This window comes from Mobula birostris, chromosome 10 (assembly GCF_030028105.1).
Source record: "Mobula birostris isolate sMobBir1 chromosome 10, sMobBir1.hap1, whole genome shotgun sequence".
In the NCBI taxonomy this organism is placed as follows: Eukaryota; Metazoa; Chordata; class Chondrichthyes; order Myliobatiformes; family Myliobatidae; genus Mobula; species Mobula birostris.
In genome coordinates, this window is record NC_092379.1 from 75110200 (window position 1) to 75131582 (window position 21383).

General features: G+C 41.2%; 1 pseudogene; it reads left to right on the forward strand.

Moving 5' to 3' along the window:
- The first annotated feature begins 1362 nt into the window (after positions 1-1362).
- Positions 1363-21383, forward strand: part of LOC140203708 (methylmalonyl-CoA epimerase, mitochondrial pseudogene) — a 29559-nt pseudogene continuing 9538 nt past the window's right edge.

Sequence of the window (21383 nt, forward strand, 5' to 3'; positions counted from 1 at the left end):
AAACAGTGGGAGCACAGACAAAGCCCCCAAGCAGCTCTCACCCGCCTCCTCCTGGCAGGCCCCCATGTGCCTCTTCACCAACAGGGTGTTAGTCCCCTCCAGAATCGAAATGCTGCCTGTCTCAACAGTGTCCGGACACGTTAGCACGAAGGATTCACGAACCTCAGACACCCCCACCTTGGCTTTCGAGAACTCCAGTTTCACTGACCCATAATTGTCTTCTGGATAATCCCCAGCACTGATATTCCGAATTTCCAGTGCCCTGAATGGTGTCAATAGTAAATATTTCAGAAACTGGTTGTAATATGAACTGTACAGCAACTTGACCTGCGCCCCAGTGTCGAGGATGGCTTTAGCATAGCTTCCATCTATCTGTATCGACACATGGGGGTGTGGTTCCTCTAAGTCTTCAGGAATAGGGCCTTTTCCTTTCAGAAGTTCCTTGGTACATTGCTGGGAACATGCTCTCCCCCAAAGACCCCAAGCCGTTCCCCCACTGGGCCCCCACTAAGTTTCCCGACACCTCTCTGATCAGCTGAACAACTGAAGAAGGGCCTGATTCCCTTAAATGATCCCCTGGCACTGCAAGCAATTTAGCTGCCTCCCTAGCCAGAGAAGATACACTGAAAGCTTTTCCTCAATCTCTTGACACAGGTATGGAAAGCCCCCCAGGTGCTGTATGTTACTTCCAGTCGAATCAAATACATTTTCCCACACTTTCAGATAACTGGCAGCTGTCACTACGGGGTAATTGAACCTAACAGTCCTAACACCATCAGCAGCCCGCCTACTCAAACTTTCAACCAGTCCCTGTCGCTCTCCCTCAACCGAGCACTGCCACTCATCTAACAACTGAGAGATCTGTTCCGTCCACATCTCTTACGCCTCCGCCCCTTCAGGGGTGAGCATTATTCCGGAGGAAAAACCGAACCTGCTCTTGCGGGAACATCTATTCACCAGAGAAACAAAGGTGGACACTACCCCAGAATTCTCACTCTCCACTGGAGGACGAGGACTAATTAGACATTTCAACTCCGACCACTCCCTTGCTCCTGACAATATGGACACCCCCTGGCCCTGCCTCACCCGGGGCACCAATAGACACTGACAATCCCACCTTCGTGACGTTAGCGCTAGCCCGTGCTAAAGCAAGGTCTGAGCCTGCCATTTTATCAACTTTTTGCGCTACAATTTCAAACTTGCCATCAGCTTTAACCATACTCAAAAATCGAATGAACAATCCATCCAAGATACGCATATGCACCCCACTTCAGCCCGTTACTAACCTCAATCCCACAGAGGCACACTTGTCTAACCATAATCCCACAGAGACACACCAGCACTGATTTAAACAGGGCGAACATGCAGCACTCGACAGAAATCCATATCCCAGATGAGCCCCCACATTGTAAGACTCGCTTTGCCTAGTGCCATGATCTCGGGGGTGGCACCCTCTACCCAGCCAAACTTTAACACTCTTGTTTGGGTGGATGCTGTGTGTTGTGTCCCCTGTGTAACATCAGTACCCTGAAATAACATTCAGTCCACAATGTGCAGTTAAACGATTAAGATTTTATATCTAAGTATGGGGTTAGTAGAGAAACAAAAGAAAAGGAAAACAAATAAAAGGCACCAATAATCTCATAAACATGTCCAGTGCACAAACGTTGGAGCTCACAGATTCCCTTTCGCTGATCTTCCTCTGCTCGTCATTGACCCCTGAGCTCCCGCCCCAAGCCCAGGCCCAGCGGATCCAGCAACCGTCTCCTCAAGCCACCTCTTCTCTCTTCATCCTCCTCGCACCTTCTCCCCTGAGGCCCGCGCAATCTAACACCTTGCACACAAACAGAAAGAATAACATCTATCCCAATTGGTTAGCAAATAAATACAAGTTCCATTATCACTAATTATAACCCAAACACGCAGCTACAGAGAACATTACCTCATCAGTTAACATTACAGAGAAGCCATTTCATTATTAGCCTTAGCAAGTAACATGAAAGAAGAAACCCTTACATAAGATTAGCTCAGCTTGTTTTGTTTTCCTACCTTTTTTCTCTCTGGGAGTGGAGACATACCTGGTCTGATCTATTAGACTTGTCCAACTGCTCTGCATTTTGCAAAACATACATTCCTTTATCTGTGTTCTTTTGTCTATGTTCCCCCCTACCAAGTATTCTCATTCATTTATGCACCATGTAACATTGTTTACAGCTTATCCCCATGGTCAATCCAATTTCACTTTTTCAGAGACATCACCCTCCCAAGCCCTCCAAGCAGATGTACAATGTCTTAAACAACAGGAATTCTGCAGATGCTGGAAGTTCAAGCAACACACATCAAAGTTGCTGGTGAACGCAGCAGGCCAGGCAGCATCTCTAGGAAGAGGTGCAGTCGACGTTTCAGGCCGAGACCCTTCGTCAGGGTCTCGGCCTGAAACATCGACTGCACCTCTTCCTAGAGATGCTGCCTGGCCTGCTGTGTTCACCAGCAACTTTGATGTGTGTTGTTGGTACAATGTCTTATGTCCTCTTTCAAGTTCTGTTGAAGCATCTCCAGACTGAAGGTTTCATCCTGTTTATCTTCATATAGATGTGGTGTGCATTTCCAACGTCTTTTATTAATTGTTTTAGATTCTCTTTCTTTTTAAATCTTTTTATTAATTTTCCAAAACTATAAATAGTATAACAATGTTTATACAGAGACATTGGAATAATCTTTTTGTTGATAAGCATATACAAAAAAGGTTTCAAATAATACAAGTATAATAGTCTTCCAAGCTCTTGATATAATTAATCGTAGAGAAAAAATTAAAAGAAAAAAAAATACAAAGTAAAACCCCAAGAGAAAAACAAAAAAAGTAAAACTAAATACTAAACCCCCCAAAAAAAGCGAACGGAACAAAACAAGGCTAGACCATTATCTTAAATTGAACACGTTCAGTAATGTCGTCAACTCCACTCCTCTATTCACATATTTTAAGTTAATAAGTAGGATTCGGAAAGGTCAAATTACATCATATGAAAATGTTGAATAATGTTGAAAGATGTTTCAGATGTGATCGAGGCAGAGGAATGAAAGGTGGGGGAGTAGCATTGCTTGTTAGGGAAAATATTACAGCAGTGCTCAGGCAGGACAGATTAGAGGGCTTGTCTACTGAGTCCTTATGGGTGGAGCTGAGAAACAGGAAAGGTATGGCCACATTAGTGGGATTGTATTACAGACCACCCAATAGTCAACGAGACTTGGAAGAGCAAATCTGCAGAGAGATAGCAGGCAACTGCAGGAAACAAAGTTGTGGTGGTAGGGGATTTTAATTTTCCATATATTGATTGGGACTCCCATACTGTTAGGGGTCTAGATGGTTTAGAGTTTGTAAAATGTGTTCAGGAAAGTTTTCTAAATCAGTATATAGAGGGACCAACTAGAGGGGATGCAATATTGGATCTCCTGTTAGGAAACGAATTAGGGCAAGTGACAGAAGTCTGTGTAGGGGAGCACTTTGGTTCCAGTGATCATAACACCATTAGTTTCAATTTGATCATGGACAAGGATAGATCTGGTCCTAAGGTTGAGGTTCTTAACTGGAAGAAGGCCAAATTTGAAGCAATGAGAAAGGATCTAAAAAGTGTGGATTGGGACAGGTTGTTCTCTGGCAAAGATGTGATTGGTAGGTGGGAAGCCTTCAAAGGGGAAATTTTGAGAGTGCAGAGTTTGTATGTTCCTGTCGGGATTAAAGGCAAATTGAATAGGAATAAGGAACCTTGGTTCTCAAGGAATATTGCAACTCTGATAAAGAAGAAGAGGGAGTTGTATGAAATGTATAGGAAACAGAGGGTAAATCAGGTGCTTGAGGAGTATAAGAAGTGCAAGAAAATACTTAAGAAAGAAATCAGGAGGGCAAAAAGAAGACATGAGGTTGCCTTGGCAGTCAAAGTGAAGGATAATCCAAAGAGCTTTTACAAATATATTAAGGGCAAAAGGATTGTAAGGGATAAAACTGGTCCTCTTGAAGATCAGAGTGGTCGGCTTTGTGCGGAACCAAAGGAAATGGGGGAGATCTTAAATAGGTTTTTTGCGTCTGTATTTACTAAGGAAGCTGGCATGAAATCTATGGAATTGAGAGAATCAAGTAGTGAGACCATGGAAACTGTACAGATTGAAAAGGAGGAGGTGCTTGATGTCTTGAGGAAAATTAAAGTGGATAAATCCCCGGGACCTGACAGAGTGTTCCCTCGGACCTTGAAGGAGACTAGTGTTGAAATTGCGGGGGCCCTGGCAGAAATATTTAAAATGTCACTGTCTACAGGTGAGGTGCCGGAGGATTGGAGAGTGGCTCATGTTGTTCCGTTGTTTAAAAAAGGATCGAAAAGTAATCCGGGAAATTATAGGCCGGTGAGTTTAACGTCAGTGGTAGGTAAGTTATTGGAGGGAGTACTAAGAGACAGAATCTACAAGCATTTGGATAGACAGGGGCTTATTAGGGAGAGTCAACATGGCTTTGTGCGTGGTAGGTCATGTTTGACCAATCTGTTGGAGTTTTTCGAGGAGGTTACCAGGAAAGTGGATGAAGGATATTGTCTACATGGACTTCAGTAAGGCTTTTGACAAGGTCCTGCATGGGAGGTTAGTTAGGAAAATTCAGTCTCTAGGTATACATGGAGAGGTGGTAAATTGGATTAGACATTGGCTCGATGGAAGAAGCCAGAGAGTGGTGGTAGAGAATTGCTTCTCTGAGTGGAGGCCTGTGACTAGTGGTGTGCCACAGGGATCAGTGCTGGATCCATTGTTATTTGTCATCTATATCAATGATCTGGATGATAATGTGGTAAATTGGATCAGCAAGTTTGCTGATGATACAAAGATTGGAATGGGCTGAAAAATGGCAGATGGAGTTTAATACTGACAAGTGTGAGGTATTGCACGTTGGAAGGACAAACCAATGTAGAACATGCAGGGTTAGTGGTAAGGCACTGAGGAGTGCAGTGGAACAGAGGGATCTGGGAATACAGATACAAAATTCCCTAAAAGTGTCGTCACATGTAGATAGGGTCGTAAAGAGAGCTTTTGGTACATTGGCCTTTATTAATCAAAGTATTGAGTATAAGAGCTGGAATGTTATGATGAGGTTGTATAAGGCATTGGTGAGGCTGAATCTGGAGTATTGTGTTCAGTTTTGGTCACCAAATTACAGGAAGGATATAAATAAGGTTGAAAGAGTGCAGAGGAGGTTTACAAGGATGTTGCCGGGACTTGAGAAACTCAGTTACAGAGAAAGGTTGAATAGCTTGGGACTTTATTCCCTGGAGCGTAGAAGAATGAGGGGAGATTTGATAGAGGTATATAAAATTATGATGGGTATAGATAGAGTGAATGCAAGCAGGCTTTTTCCACTGAGGCAAGGGGAGAAAAAAACCAGAGGACATGGGTTTAGGGTGAGGGGGGAAAAGTTTAAAGGAAACATTAGGGGGGGCTTCTTCACACAGAGAGTGGTGGGAGTATGGAATGAGCTGCCAGACGAGGTGGTAAATGCAGGTTCTTTTTTAACATTTAAGAATAAATTGGACAGATACATGGATGGGAGGTGTATGGAGGGATATGGTCCGTGTGCAGGTCAGTGGGACTAGGCAGAAAATGGTTCGGCACAGCCAAGAAGGGCCAAAAGGCCTGTTTCTGTGCTGTAGTTTCTCTGGTTCTATGGTTCTAAATGGTTTCCAAGTCTCTTCAAATTTAACCGAAGGATCAAAAATGTCGTAGGAGGATTGGTCTCCTTCCAGTTCAATAAATGGATCTTCTGGCCATTAAGGTAACAAATGCGATCATCCGACAGGCTGAAGAGGATAAAAATCTATATTCTACCATTGGCAAACCAAAAATTGCCGTAATAGGATGGGGTTATAAATCAAAATGCAAAACTGTTGAGATAATATCAAAAATATCTTTCCAAAATTTTTCCAAAAAAGGACAGGACCAAAACATATGAGTTAAAGAAGCCACCTCAGAGTGACATCTGTCACAAATAGGGTTTATATGGGAATAAAAACAGGCTAATTTATCTTTAGACATATGAGCCCTATGCACTACTTTAAATTGTATTCGTAATTGTATTAGTAATTATTAATTGTTTTAGATTCTCAGCATCTGCATTTATTGCTGATTTTCAGAACCACAAAAGTAGAATGGAATCAGGTTGTAATAAGACCATAAGATATAGGAGCAGAAGTAGGCCATTCAGCCCAACGAATCTGCTCCTCCATTCAATCATGGGTTGATCCAATTCTTCCAGTCATCCCCACTCCCCTGCCTTCTCCCCATACCCTTTGATGCCCTGGCTAATCAAGAACCTATCTATTTTTGCTATAAATACACCCAGTGACTTGGCCTCCACAGCAACTTGTGGCAACAAATTCCACAGATTCACAACCCCCTGACTAAAGTAATTTCTCTGCATCTCTGTTCTAAACGGACATCCTTCAATCCTGAAGTCAAGCTCTCTTGTCCTCAACTCCCCTGCCATGGGAAATAACTTTGCCATATCTAATCTGTTCAAGCCTTTAAACATTCGGAATGTTTCTATGAGGTTTCCCCTCATTCTCCTGAACTCCAGGGAATACAGTCCAAGAGCTGCCAAACATTCCTCATACAGTAACCCTTTTGTACCTGGAATCATTCTCATGAGCCTTCTCTGAACCCTCTCCAATGTCAGTATATCCTTTCTAAAATAAGGAGCCCAAAACTGCACACGATACTCCAAGTGTGGTCTCATGAGTGCCTTATAGAGCCCCAACGTCACATCCTTGTTCTTATATTCTGTACCTCAAAATGAATGCCAACATTGTATTCGCCTTCTTCACCACCGACTCAACCTGGAGGTTAACCTTTCGGGTATCTTGCACAAGGACTCCCAAGTCCCTTTGTATCTCTGCATTTTGAATTCTCTCCCTATCTAAATAATAGTCTGCCCATATATTTCTTCCACCAAAGTACATGACTATGCACATTCCAATATTGAATTTCATTTGCCACTTCTTTGCCCATTCCCCTAAACTATCTAAATCTCACTGCAAGCTCTCTGTTTCCTCAACACTACCTGCTCCTCCACCTATCTTTGTATCATCGGCAAATTTAGCCACAAATCTATTAATCCGATAGTCCAAATTACATACATACATTGTAAAAAGCAGCAGTCCCAACACCAACCCCTGTGGAACTCCACTGGTAACCAGCAGCCAGCCAGAATAGACTCCCATTATTCGCACTCTCTTGTTTTCTGCTGACCAGCCAATGCTCCACCCATGCGAGTAACTTCAATGTAATTCTATGGGCTCTTATGTTGCTAAGCAGCTGCATGTGCGGCACCTTGTCAAAAGCCTTCTGAAAATCCAAGTACACCACATCTGCTGCACCTCCTTTGTCTACCCTGTTTGCAATTTCCTCAAAAAATGGCAGTAGGTTTTTCAGGCAGGATTTTCCTTTCACCTTTGGCCTTTGGCCTATCTTGTCGTGCGCCTCCAGGTACTCCGTAATCTCATCCCTAACAATCGATTCCAACAACTTCCCAACTACTGATGTCAGACTAACAGGTCTATAGTTTCCTTTCTGCTGCCTCCCACCCTCTAAAATAGCAGAGTAACATCTGTAATTTTCCAGTCATTCAATGCAAAGTCAGGATCTATCAGTTCTTGGAAAATCATTGCTAATCCGCAATCTCTCCAACTACTTCCTTCAGAACTCAAGGGTGCATTTCATCAGGTCCAGGAGATTTATCCACCCTCAGACCATTCAGCTTCCTGAGTACCTTCTCAGTCGTAATTTTCACTGCACAAACTTCACTTCCCTGACACTCTTCAACGTCCGGTATACTACAGATGTCTTCCACTGTGAAGACTGATGCAAAATACGCATTCAGTTCCCCTGCCATCTCTGCATCTCTCATTACAATATCTCCAGCATCATTTTCTATTGGTCCTCTATCTACCCTCGACTCTCTTTTACTCTTTATATAGTTAAAAAGCTTTTAGTATCTTCTTTGATATTAGTTTTCATAATTCATTTTTCCTTCCTAATGACTTTCTTAGTTTCTTTCTGCAAGGTTTTAAAAGCTTCCCAAACCTCTATCTTCCCACTAGCTTTGGCTTTCTTGTATACCCTCTCTTTGGCTTTTACTTTGGCTCTGACTTCACTTGTCAGCCACAGTAGTGTCCTTCTTCCATTCAAAATTTTCTTCTTATTTGGAATATATTATAACCCTTCTACCAACGTGTTTGGCACAGTTTGAACTTTTGACTGTAACATTTGTTTCTACTTTTTGTGCATCAGAAGTTGCTGCAGAAGGCATGAGTAAGTGGTGAAGTAACAAACTCTACAACCTGTATAAAAATATGTGCAAACTGCCTCCTATTCCTCCTCTCAACATGCTGCCACCTTTTTGTTTATACGCTGATCTCAGGGATGGTCCTAGCCGAGAGCTTCACACATCAATGGTAATGTCACATTTCCTCAAAGAAGTTTTGATCACATCCTTCAATTCACGTCCATACTCACATCATGTTCAATTCACTTCATGACAGTTCTCAGAATACAATGTTTGTTTTGGGAATTTGATACCTTGCAAATGATATTATCTTTGCAAAGTAGAACAGTACAACGAAAGAACGGTCTCTTCAGCCCATTATGTTGCGTCTAAATAATTAAGCTAATGTACTCCATCTCTCTCCATTCATTGCATATTCACGTATCTATCTCAGAGCCTCTTAAACACCTTTATCACATCTGTCTCCACCAGCATCTATAGTATCATATTCCAGGCACTCACTACGCTAAATACTTTGCCCTGCACATCTCCTTTGATCTTTAACCATTTTGTCTTAGATGCAGGCCTCTAGCATTGGACATGACTCTGGAAAAAAGATACCAGTTGTCAACTCACTGCCTTTCATAATTTTATAAACCTCTATCAGTTCTCCCCTCAGCCTCCGCTGCTCCAGTAAAAAAACATCAGTTTTCCCACCATCTCCTTATAGCAGATGCCCTCTAATCCAGACAGCTTCTCAAGACTGCAGTGGTTCAAAAAAAATAATCACTATCAATGAGATAGATAATATATGTTGGTCTTACTTTCATAAATTAGAATCATATATGCACTTAGGCCATAGAGACATTGTCAAATGGAGAGTTTTTGAAACATTAAGATGAGGTAAGTTTTCCTTTTCATAAGGTTTTGCGGACAACTAGCATGTTTTTTTTCTTTGCCCAATTACAGCTGAGGAAGTATAATTTAAACAGTTAGAAAGATTGATCCAGGTGATCATACCTTCTACCGTCTGCGTGAGATGATGGGACTTTTGAAAGACTTTGAAACTTTTTTTACCGTGCCCATGGTCTGTTCTTCATCAAATTACGGTATTGCTTTGCACTGTTGTAACTCTATGTTATAATTATGTGGTTTTGTCAGTTTTTTTAGTCTTGGTTTGTCTGTGTTTTTGTGATATCATTCTGGAGGAACATTGTATCATTTCTAAATGACAATAAAAGAGGACTGTGTGTCCTCATAATATAAATAATCTAACATCTAAAGTTTGTGAAGGTATTGGTCTGTTTTGAAACAGGCCCAACTAAATAGCTTATTGTTTTATACTGCATCTCTTCAGCATAGGTGTAATGGCCAGCACTCTGTTATCTAAACAGTGCTTCCTTGCAAACTAAGATTTTACAACTTGAAACTGATTGATACTTTCCATTTACATTAAGAACTGAAGACTGGCTTCTGTTTACAACCAGAAACTAAACAATGAATATAGTTGGAAGTTTAACTTACAACTGTTTGATATTTACATGTGGCTGCTGTGATGCTTAGAAAGCAAAGCTTGGCCAAAAAAAATAAATGGCCTCCTGACCCAGAAAGCAAATATTTATCACAAGGTTGATTGCCCAGTCTCCAAACTAAAATACACCTCTTATTTATATTTTCTGTAACAGCTCTTGAGGTATCTAGATTAATCAAATGCCTTCTAATCCATTATTTCTCCCCCATATGGAACTCAACTAAGATATACTGGCTGAGTATTTCCAGAACTTTCTGCTTTTCTTTCCATTTTTCATGATATTTTAGTTTCCTATTATTGTGGTTCCATGAGTAGCATAGACAAGACTATTGTCATTTAGTTTGTATATCGAATTGGCATTTGTCCCAGAATTTCAAATGTGCTGCTACCATTTTTCAGGGAAGAAATGATCATTGAAGGGTTCAATACATGGGTAGGTTACCCACAACAGTATAACTTGTTATCTAGATATATAAGGTGTCTAATAATTGTTATCTAGATATATAAGGTGTCTAATAATTGTTTCCAAATTGGATTCTGATTGAGATTATACTACATTGTCCAAATTGCAATTTATGTGAATATTATAATTGAAGTGGGTTGACCAATTTACAGTAGCCTTAACACCAGGCCCGCAATTTTTTTTAACAACTACTAAATGATTTTAATTTCAGTTTTAGCTGCCATCCAGCTTTTAACCTGCCTCCCTCTATATCTTTCTCTCTGAATTTATAACAGAAAATGCAGGAAAAAAAACCTAATTGTTTGGGAAGCTCCTACAGACATAAAAATACAAATCAGACCAACGATATTTCAACAGAATGAGCAAAGATTTAATATTATCCATGGTTTAAGAGGCAGAGATTTTAAATAGAAGTGTGAGAAATATTAAACAAACACTTACTGGGCTCATAAACAAATATCCCAATGGAATACTTTTGCAACCATAGATAATATCTTGTGTGGAAATAATGGTAGAAAGAATACATCAACAGTTTGAACCATGTAACTAAAATGTAGTTGTATTTTCACAGTGATAGATTGGATTTTTTATTACTATTATATAATTAGTGTCTGCTCTTCAACTATTTTCAATTTTATTTTCATTTGTTTTCTGAAATTTCTAAAAATTGGTTTTGAAATTGAATCAAATCTCCTGTAATGACATTATCAGTCTTCAATCCACTTTCTACAAGGTTGAAGTGTGTTGCTGGGGATAGGTCAGTTTACACTTTATGTAGTATAACAGTTAAAACAATTGCTTCAAGATGATTAAACAAGACAGCTGAAAAATGTAGCTTCTTTCATAGTTACAACCATAATTCAAAACAATAACAAAATATTAATGTTTTCCTTTTAGTTGGTAATTTTTAGATCGTTATTTCTGAATAAAGAATCTATTTTATATTGTAAACATGGGTCTGTTTTGCCCCTTTTTCCCTTCTGTCAACCCCTTTATATTTGCTCCATTCTGTTGCCATTGACTTGTGATTTTACCTTGTCAGCTAATAAGACTGCTGCTTCACAATTTTAGAGACTTAACTTCAATCCTCACCTCAGGCACTGTCTGGGTGGAGTTTACATGACCATACTAAGAAGGAACACAAACTAATTCTCATAGAGGGATCAGAAGTGGAAAGAGCAAGCAGTTTCAAGTTCCTGGGTGTCAAGATCTCTGAGGATCTAACATGGTCCCAACATATCGATGCAGCTATAAAGAAGGCAAGACAGTGGCTATACTTTATTAGGAATTTGAAGAGATTTGGCATGTTAACAAATACACTCAAAAACTCCTATAGTTGTACCATGGACAGCATTCTGGCAGGTTGCATCACTGTCTGGTATGGAGGGACTACTGTACAGGACTGAAGGAAGCTGCAGAAGGGTGTAAATCTAGTCAGCTCCATCTTGTGCACTAGCCTACAACATACTCAGGACATCTATAGGAAGCAGTGTCCCAGCAGCGTCCCAGCATCCCAGCACCCAGGGCATGCCCTTTTCTCACTGTTATCATCAGGTAGGAGATACAGAAACCTGAAGGCACACATTCAGTGATTCAGGAACAGCTTCCTCCCCTCTGCCATCCGATTCCTAAATGAGCATTGAAGCTTTGGACATTACCTCACTTTTAAAAAAAATATGCTGTATTTCTATAGTTCTCACCTAACTATAGGAAGAATATCAGTAAGATTGAAAGAGTGCAGAGAAGGTTTACAAGGATGTTGCCGGGTCTTCAGGAGTTGAGTTACAGGGAAAGATTGAACAGGTTAGGACTTTATTCCTTGAAGTGTAGAAGAATGAGGGGGGATTTGATAGAGGTTTACAAAATCATGAAGGGTATACACAGAGTAAATGCGAGTAGGCTCTTTCCACTTAGATTAGGAGAGATAAATACGAGAGGACATGGTTTTAGGATGAAAGGGGAAAGGTTTAGGGGGAACTTCTTCACTCAGAGAGTGGTGGGAGTGTGGGACGAGCTGCCACCTGACGTGGTAAATGCAGTCTCACTCTCAGGTTTTGAGAATAAATTGGATAGGTACATGGATGGGAGAGGTCTGGAGGGTTATGGACTGGATGCAGGTCAATGGGACTAGCGGAATAATGTTTCGGCACAGACTAGAAGGGCTGAATGGCCTGTTTTCTGTGCTGCAGTGTTCTATGGTTCTGATTTTGCATTTTTTAAATCTATTTAATACATAATTGATTTACTTGTTTATTGTTATTATGTTTTATTTCATTTATTATTTTTTTTCTTCTCTGCTAGATTATGTATTGTATTGAACTGCTGCTGCTAAGTTTACAAATTTCACGTCACATGCCGATGATAATAAACCTGATTCTAATTCTGATTCTGAATCTGTAGGTTTCCTTTGGGTGCTCTAGCTTTTTTCTCCCACATTCCAAAGACATGCAGGTTGGTAGTTAAACACCACTGTAAATTTCCCCAGATGTCTGAGTGAATGTTAGAAACTTGGTGGAGTTGAAGAAAATGTGGAATGACTAAAAAAGGAATTAATGCAAGATTAATGTAAAAATCAATCATTTATGGTCATTGGTGGTGTATCTCTGATTCTTCGTGTTTGTCTGATAAGTACTATAAATTGCATAAAAGCAAAATGACTCCCGCCAAATTTTGGTGTTTTACAAACTGAATATGTATAAAGATTAATCACAATACCTTCCTCTCTACCTTGGCTATACACCCAGATTTAGTCAACTGGCTTTGCAATTGATTGAAGTTGAGATTATAGCAAAGGAAATATTATTATAATGATGAATCATGATGTTCTCAATGATAATGAATCAGACTGTGTGGGGGCTTTTGGCAAGAAGTGCTTTCATGATTTTAATCCTGTTTATATTAATATGATAGGGTCTTAGTGCTATAGATTTTGTTAACTTTTCACCAGAACGATTATATTCACTTCTGGCAGAAAATAAATGCCCCTTTCGTCGTTAAAAGTAAAACCATGATTCTAATTCTGAAGGAACAGTAGTGTTTTTGTGATCAGAACAAGAGACAATTTTCATTATTTTGTCACGAATTGCAGAAATGTTTATTGCCACATTTTATGCATGCTACTGTGAAATTATTCTCCATAATAAAGTTTGACTTCCAATATCAATGTTTACGCATGTAGTGCTGAAAGAAATGGAACCATCTGTATGAATTTGCAGACTGAAACCAATCCTTCCATTGCTGTTTATGGGATCCTACTGCACACAAATTGCTGCAAGGTTTAGAGACATGATATCAACAGGGCAAAGTGTTAAGGTTTAAAAGACCTAGTTTGTGTCGAAAGAAAAGGCCAGTCTTGTGCGAGACCAGTTCAACAGTACACACAACCTTGGATCACTGAGGCAATAGCAATTTAGTAAGCCGTAGCAGACACCAAACATAAACTATAGCTATAGAACTGCTTCCTGTTCAAAACAACCTAAAGCACTTTACAGACTGTTCTTTTCCCTCCAGAAAAAAAATGGCCCAACACTGTTTCCATCCAGCATTTTTCTTTTTCCTTATTTCTATGATTTCAATGACATGCTGCTTTTAACAACCAACTTCAGTCGATAACCTTTTACTTCTCTTTGCTTTGAACCTCCAACCTTTCATTTCCGAGGTCATAGAGTGATACAGCGTGGAAACAGGTCTCTGGCCTACCATATCAATACCCATCCACACTAATCCCATTTGCCTACATTAGGTGTTGATATCCTTCTCATCAACTTACTCAAATTTCTCCAGTCACCACTTGTTCTGCATCTCATCATGCCTTGCAATTCAGAATTCAAAAGTTGAATACATTGTCCTATGCACAAGTACATGTATGCACAGGTACAATGAAAAGCTTGCCAGCAGCAGCCACCACAGGCACGTGACATCAGGTGAGCAGCAGTCACAAGAAAACCACAAACATAAATTATACATAATCTTTACAAGAAATACAAGAGAACATTTTATTTAACTGCTCATCCAGATATTTCTTCAATGTTGGGAAGAACCCAGTCAAACAGTGCATTCCAGATCCCAATTGCCACTTTTCCTTTTACGATAAACCTCCTGCTTTTGTAACACATCTGTGTTACAAATTTTCTTCCTATTTTCTTTGTGAACTTCACGCAAACAAGTAATTGAAGCCTGTGCATTGCACCAGTTAGGGTAAGAATAGGATAATTTGGCAGAAGAGAAACTGGTGCAGGGGGCAGAGTTTCAGATTTCGGGATCATTGGGACCTCTTCTGGGGAAGGTACGACCTGTCAAAAAGGGACAGGTTGCACCTGAACCTGAGGGGGATCAATATCCTTGTGGGCAGGTTTGGGCAGGGTTTAAACTAATTTGGCAAGGGGAAGAGTACCTGAGTGACAAGGTGATTTGTTTACAAGCAGCAACAGTGTATAGTGAAACTGTCAGAAAAGACAGGCAGCTGATGGGGCAAAATTGCAGTCAGTGGGATGGGTTGCAGTGTAAAAGGGGACAAAATCAAAAAGGATGGCAATACAGGGCCGAAGGTGTTATATTTGAATGCACTGAGTTCATAAGGTAGATGATCTTGTAGTGCAGTTAAATATTGGCAGTTATGATGTTCAGGGCATCACTGAGTTTTGATTGAAAGAAAATTATAGTTGGGAGCTTAACATCTAAGGATAGATATTGTATTGAAAGCACAGGAAGGTAAGCAGAGGGGGTGGCATAGGATTAGAAGATGTAGGATCTTTGAGGGTAGAGTTAAGAAACTGCACGGGTAAAAAGACCCTGGTGTAAGCTATATACAGTCCTCCAAACAACAGCCCAGATGTGGGCTACAGATTACCATGGGCGATAGAAAATGCATGTCAAAAGGGCAATGCTATGATAGTCATGGGGGTTTCATTATGCAAGAAGATTGGGAAAATCGTGTTGGTGTTGGCTCCCTAGGGAGACAATTTGTAGAATGCCTACAAGATGGCTTTTTTAGAGCAGCTTGAGGTTGAGCTCACGAGGGGGATCAGCTATTCTAGGTTAGGTGTTCTGTAATGAACTGGATTTGATTAGGCAGCTTATGGTGAAGGAACTCTTAGGAGCCAATGATCATAATATGATAGAATTCACCCTGCAGTTTGAGAGGGAGAATCTAAAGTCAGGTGCATCAGTACTACAGTGGAGTAAAGGGAATTACACAGGCATGAGAGAGGAACTGGCCAAAGTTGATTAGAAAGGGATACCAGCAGGGATGATGGCAGAGCTGCAATGGCTGGAATTTCTGGGAGCAATTTGGAAGGAGCAGGATAGATACATCCCAAAGTAGAAGTAGTATTCTAAAGGCAGGATGACGCAACCGTGGCTAACAAAGGAAGTCAAAGCCAACTTAAAAGCAAAAGCAAGGGCATATGATAGAGCAAAAATTACTGGGAAGTTAGAGGATTTGAAAACTTTGAAAAACCAACAGAATGCAACTAAAAAAAGCTATGCGGTGGGGGGGGGGGGGAGAGATGAAATATAAAGGTAAGCTAGCCAACCAAAAGTTTTTTCCAGATATATAAAGAGTAAATGAGAAGCGAAAGTAGATATTGGACCACTGGAAAATGATGCTGGACAGTTTGTTAGGGGGGACAAATTGAATAAATATTTTGCATTGTTCTTCACTTTGGAAGACACAAGCAGTATCTCAAAAATTCAAGAGTGTCAAGGGACAGAAGAGAGTGTAGTTGCTATTACTTAGGAGAAGGTGCTTGGGAAACTGAAAGGTCTCAAGGTAGGTAACTTATCTGGACCAGATGGACTACACCACAGGATTCTGAAAAAGTTAGCTAAAGATACTGTAGAACCATTAGTAATGATCCTTCAACAATCACTGGATGCTGGAATGGTTCCAGAAGACTGGAAAATCGCAAATGTCACTCCACTCTTTAAGAATGGAGGGAGGCAGAAGAAAGGAGATTATGAGCCAGTTAGTCTGACCTCAGTGGCTGGGAAAATGTTGGTCGATTGTAAAGGATGTGGTGTTGGGGTACTTGGAGGCCCATGATAAAATAAATCATAGTCAGCATGGGTTCCTCAAGGGAAAACCTTGCCTGACAAATCTGTTAGAATTCTTTGAAGAAATTACAAGCAGGATAGACAAAGGAAAATCAGTGGATGTTATGTAGTTGGATTTTCAGACAGCATTTATTTAGGTGCTGCACATGAGGCAGCTTTGGTATTACAGGAAAGATAATAGCATGGATAGAAAATTGACTGATTGGCAGGAGACAAAGACAGGGAATAAAGGGAGCCTTTTCTGATTGGTTGCTGTTGAGCAGTGGCGTTCCACGGGGGTTGGTGTTGGGACCAATTCTTTTACATTGTACAGTATGTCAATGATTTGGATGATGGAATTGATAGCTTTATGGCCAAGTTTGCAGACAATACAAATATAGATGGAGGGGCAGGTAGTGTTGAGAAAGCAGAGAGGCTGAAAAAGGACAGACAGTTTAGGAGAATCGGCAAATAAGTGGCAAATTGATGACAGTGTCAGGAATTGTATGGTGATACAGTTTGGTAGAAAGAATAAAAGCATAGACTTTTCTCTAATTGTGAAAAATCTTGGGAGTCCTCATGCAAGATTCTCTAAAAGGTTAATGACTTGGTCCAACCAAGCAGAGTCCATTGCCAAGAAGGCCCACCAGCACCTTTACTTCCTGAGAAAGCTAAAGAAATTTGGCCTGTCCCCTAAAACCCTCACTAATTTTTATAGATGCACTGTAGAAAGCATTCTTCTAGGGTGCATCACAACCTGGTATGGAAGTTGTCCTGTCCAAGACTGGAAGGTGCTGCAGAAGATCGTGAACACAGCCCAGCACATCACACAAACCAATCTTCCGTCCTTGGACTCACTTTACACCGCACGCTGTTGGAGCAGTGCTGCCAGGATAATCAAGGACACGACCCACCCAGCCAACACACTTTTCGTCCCTCTTCCATCCGGGAGAAGGCTCAGGAGTTTGAAGACTCGTACGGCCAGATTTGGGAACAGCTTCGTTCCAACTGTGATAAGACTGCTGAATGGATCCTGACCCGAATCTGGGCCGTACCCTCCAAATATCCAGACCTGCCTCTCGTTTTTTTGCACCACCTTACTTTCCCTTTTCTATTTTCTATTTATGATTTATAATTTAAATTTTTAACATTTACTATCGATATGTACTCTAGGGAGCGCAAAGCGCAGAATCAAACATCGCTGTGATGATTGTACGTTCTAGTATCAATTGTTTGGTGACAATAAAGTAATAAAGTAAATTTGCAGGTTGAGTTGGTGGTAAGGAAGGCAAATGCAATTTTAGCATTCACTTTGAGAGGTCTAGAAGATAAAAGCAAGGATATTATGCTAAGGCTTTATAAGGCACTGGCAAGGCCTCTTTTGGAGAATTGCAAGCAGTTTTGGGACACTTATTTAATAGATGTGCTGACGTTGGAAAAGGTACAGAGGGAGTTCACAAAAATGATGCCAGGAAACAAAGGCTTAACATATGAGGAGTGATTCACTCACTAGAATTTACAAGAATGAGGGGTGATCTCATTCAAGCCTATCAAATGTTAAAAGGCCTAAACAGAGTGAATGTGTAGAGAATGTTTCCTGTGGTGGGGGAGTCTAGGAGCAAAGGACACAACCCCAGAACAGAGAGACGTCTATTTAGAATGGGGATGACAAGGAATCTCTTTAGCCAGAGGGCAGCGAATCTGTGGAATTCAGTGACACAAGCGGCTACGGAAGCTAGATCATTGGGTGCATTTAAGGTGGAGGTTGATAGATTCTTGATTAGTCGGGGCGTAAAAGGTTACGGGAAGAAGGCAGAAGAATGGGATTGTGACGGAAATGAATCAGCCATGATGAAATGGTGGAGTGTGCTCAATGAGCTGAATGGCTTAATTCAGCTCCTACTTCTTACGGTCTTATGGAAAACGAACGAATCTGAATCTTAAAACCTGTGCTATCTATCATTGTTTTACATTCCTAAATCAAGTCTCTCTTCAGCCTCCTACGCTCCATGAAAAATAAAACCCAGCCTGTCAAGACTCTGCTCAGACATGAAATAGGAAGAACAGTGAACAGCTTTTAAAGCTGCACCGGAGACCCCCCCAGGGTTTAATCTCAATCAGAATCAGCTGCATTATCAGTGACCATGATGAGAATGAAATGTGTCCTGTGTGGTAGCAGTACAGTGTCTTCAGTGATGGATCAAATCTCCTCAAAATATTTATGAAGTATTACACAGTAAACGCTGGAGGAACTCAGCAAATCAGCTGGCACGTATGTAGGGGAATTAAGAGCTAATGTTTTGGGCTGAGACCCTTCATCAGGGCTGGAATGGAAGGGGCAGAAGCCAGAATAACAAGGAGTGGGGAGGAGAAGGAATACAAGCTAGCAGGTGATAGGGGACACCAGGTAAGGGGGAAGGTGGGTGGGGTGGAGGAAGGAGGATGAGGTAAGAAGCTGGGAGGGGATAGAGGGAAGAAGTAAAGGGTAAAGAAGGAGGAATCTAATGGAGAGGACAGTAGTCCATGGAAGAATGGGAATGTGGAGGAAGACCAGAGGGAGGTGATAGGCAGGTGAGGAAAAGAGATGGGGTAACCAGAATGAGAATTTGAAAAAAGAGAAAAGGAGGGAGGGGAAGAAATTGCTGGAAGTTAGAGAAATTGATGCTCATACCATCAATTGGAGGCTACCCAGATAGAGTATGGGTTGTTGCTCCTCCAATCTAGTAACAGAGGAGGTCATGGCTAGGAACGTTAGAATGGGAATGACAAATCAAATTTAAATGGGTGGCTATCGGAAGATCCTGCCTTTTGTGGCAAACAAAGTGAAAGTGCTCGACAAAATGGTCCTATAATTTGCATGGGTCTCAGCAATGTACAGGAGGCTGAACCGGGAGTACTGGGTACAACTGATTACCCCCATCGTCTTACAGGTGAGGTGTTGCCTGACCTGAAAGGACTATTTGAGACCCTGGATGATGACGAGGGGGAGGTGCAGGGGAAGTTGTAGCGTCTGTCATGCAGGGGTAAGTGTCAAGTGGTGGATCAGTGGGGAGGGACGAGTGGACAAGGAAGTCATGTACAGCGTAATTCCTATGGAAAGTGGAAATGGGGTGGGGTTAGGGAAAGATGTTCTTGATGATAGTGATGACTTCTAATGAAGTATAGCTGTTGTGATGCCTTCTTCATGATTGCATCAATGTGTTGGGCCAAGGGTAGCTCCTCTATCCTCTACGATGCCCCTACCCAGGAACTTCAATTTTCTCACCCTTCCCACCAACCCCTGACCCCTCAATCAGGGCTGCTGTGTGTTCCTCCCACTTCCCCGTTATGATTGCCACAATTAACTTTGTTTGTCTTGCTGATGGTTAGTAAAGATTGTTGTGACACCACTCACCCAGCTGATTTACCTTGCTTCTGTATGCCTCCTCTGAGATTCTGCCAACAACAGCGGTGTTAATTGCAAATTTATAGATGCCATTTGTGCTATTCTTAGCCACACAGTCATGAATGTAGAGCAAGTACAGCGGTAAATATGTACGACAAATATTGGAATCCCACTAGTCACATAATAAAAACAACCTTTCAGCAATATCCTCCCACTTTCCAATTTGCTAACTTGCCCTGGATTCCATGTTCTCTAATCTTTTGGTTCAGTCTCACAAGTGTTAACTCTTGACCAAATGACTCGAGTTAAGTAAATTGCCACATGGATCTTAAGTAGTTTGAAACTAGCATTTTATTGTGTGTGAATATCCATGGAAATTATGTTGACCCTTGACCAACCTCTTAAGTCTCGTGTTCTACTGTTCTTTTTTTTTAAATCAGTACTCAACCAGATCACCACCCCAGCTTAAGATTGGATAGGGGATCTTCATCTGGCCAAACTATTGATCTCTTTTCTCTCTTCTCCAAAGTCCCTCATTCTAATTCTCTTTCTTTTTCGATTTAAACTTGTGTTTTCATTTTGTTTGCTCTGGTTTATCAGGCTAATCTATATCAGCTTTTCACTGGCTCTCGCTTAAGGCAACATTACTTCATTGCACTTCTTCTAAATAAGGAATAGCGCCTCATGTCCTGATAAAGAGTCTCAACCAGAAGAGTCAACTCTATTCCTCTCCATAAATGCTGTCTCACCTGCTGAGTTCCTCCAGTTTTTGTGTATGTTACCCTGGATTTCCAGCAATGGCAGAATCTCTTGTGTTTCAAAGGTACATTTAATGTCAGATGGATGTATACAATATACATCCTGAAATTCTTTTTCTCTGAAACATTCATGAAAACAGAGGACTGCCACAAAGATTGAATGACAGTTACATGTTAGAACCACAAAGTACCCCCAGCTCCCCCCACCCATGCATGAACAGCAGCAAAGCAATGACCCCCCTCCCACACCAGCAGAAACTCATCGGCACCCCCCCCACCGAGCATTCAAGCATGTAGCAAAACATAATAAAGGCACAGACTTGCAGAGCCCCAAAGACTACTCAGTACTTGGCATACCACAGGCTCTCTCTCTCTCCCTAGTAAGTGAAAAACAGATGTCCCCGTTTCACAAGGAGAGGAGAAACATAACAAACTTGCTGATTTACAATGTTAAAAGTCTGTTGTATTGCTTTTTCTGAGCGCTGTGTCCAAAGAACTCAGGTCTCTGGGCATACAGCCAGCAGCCAGCTCGCTGCTTTCGATCTTCTATCTCCCACCACACACCAGTTTCCTATGGCAGCACCAACTTCAAGTCTGCCTGCCTCCAGAGCCATGAAATCCCAGAACCCTGAAAGTGCATTAGTCTTCTAGGCCACGTCATTGGCATATCCAATGGTGGGCAGTCGTGAGACCCCGGGACCCATTCCCGCAAAGAACTGAAGTCAGCGTGTAACTCCAGGTCAGGGTCTTCAGAAGAGCCCTGAAAGGGAAAAATAGAGATATTAAAGGTAGAAATAGAGCTGTTTCCGACGATGCAAGCAAAGGAGTCGCTGTTAGGTGCCTTTGTTCTCCTAAGCTCCTCCTTCCTATGTTTACGTCCCTTTCTTTGTTTTCACTGAGACAACAATTTCAAGCTGAAT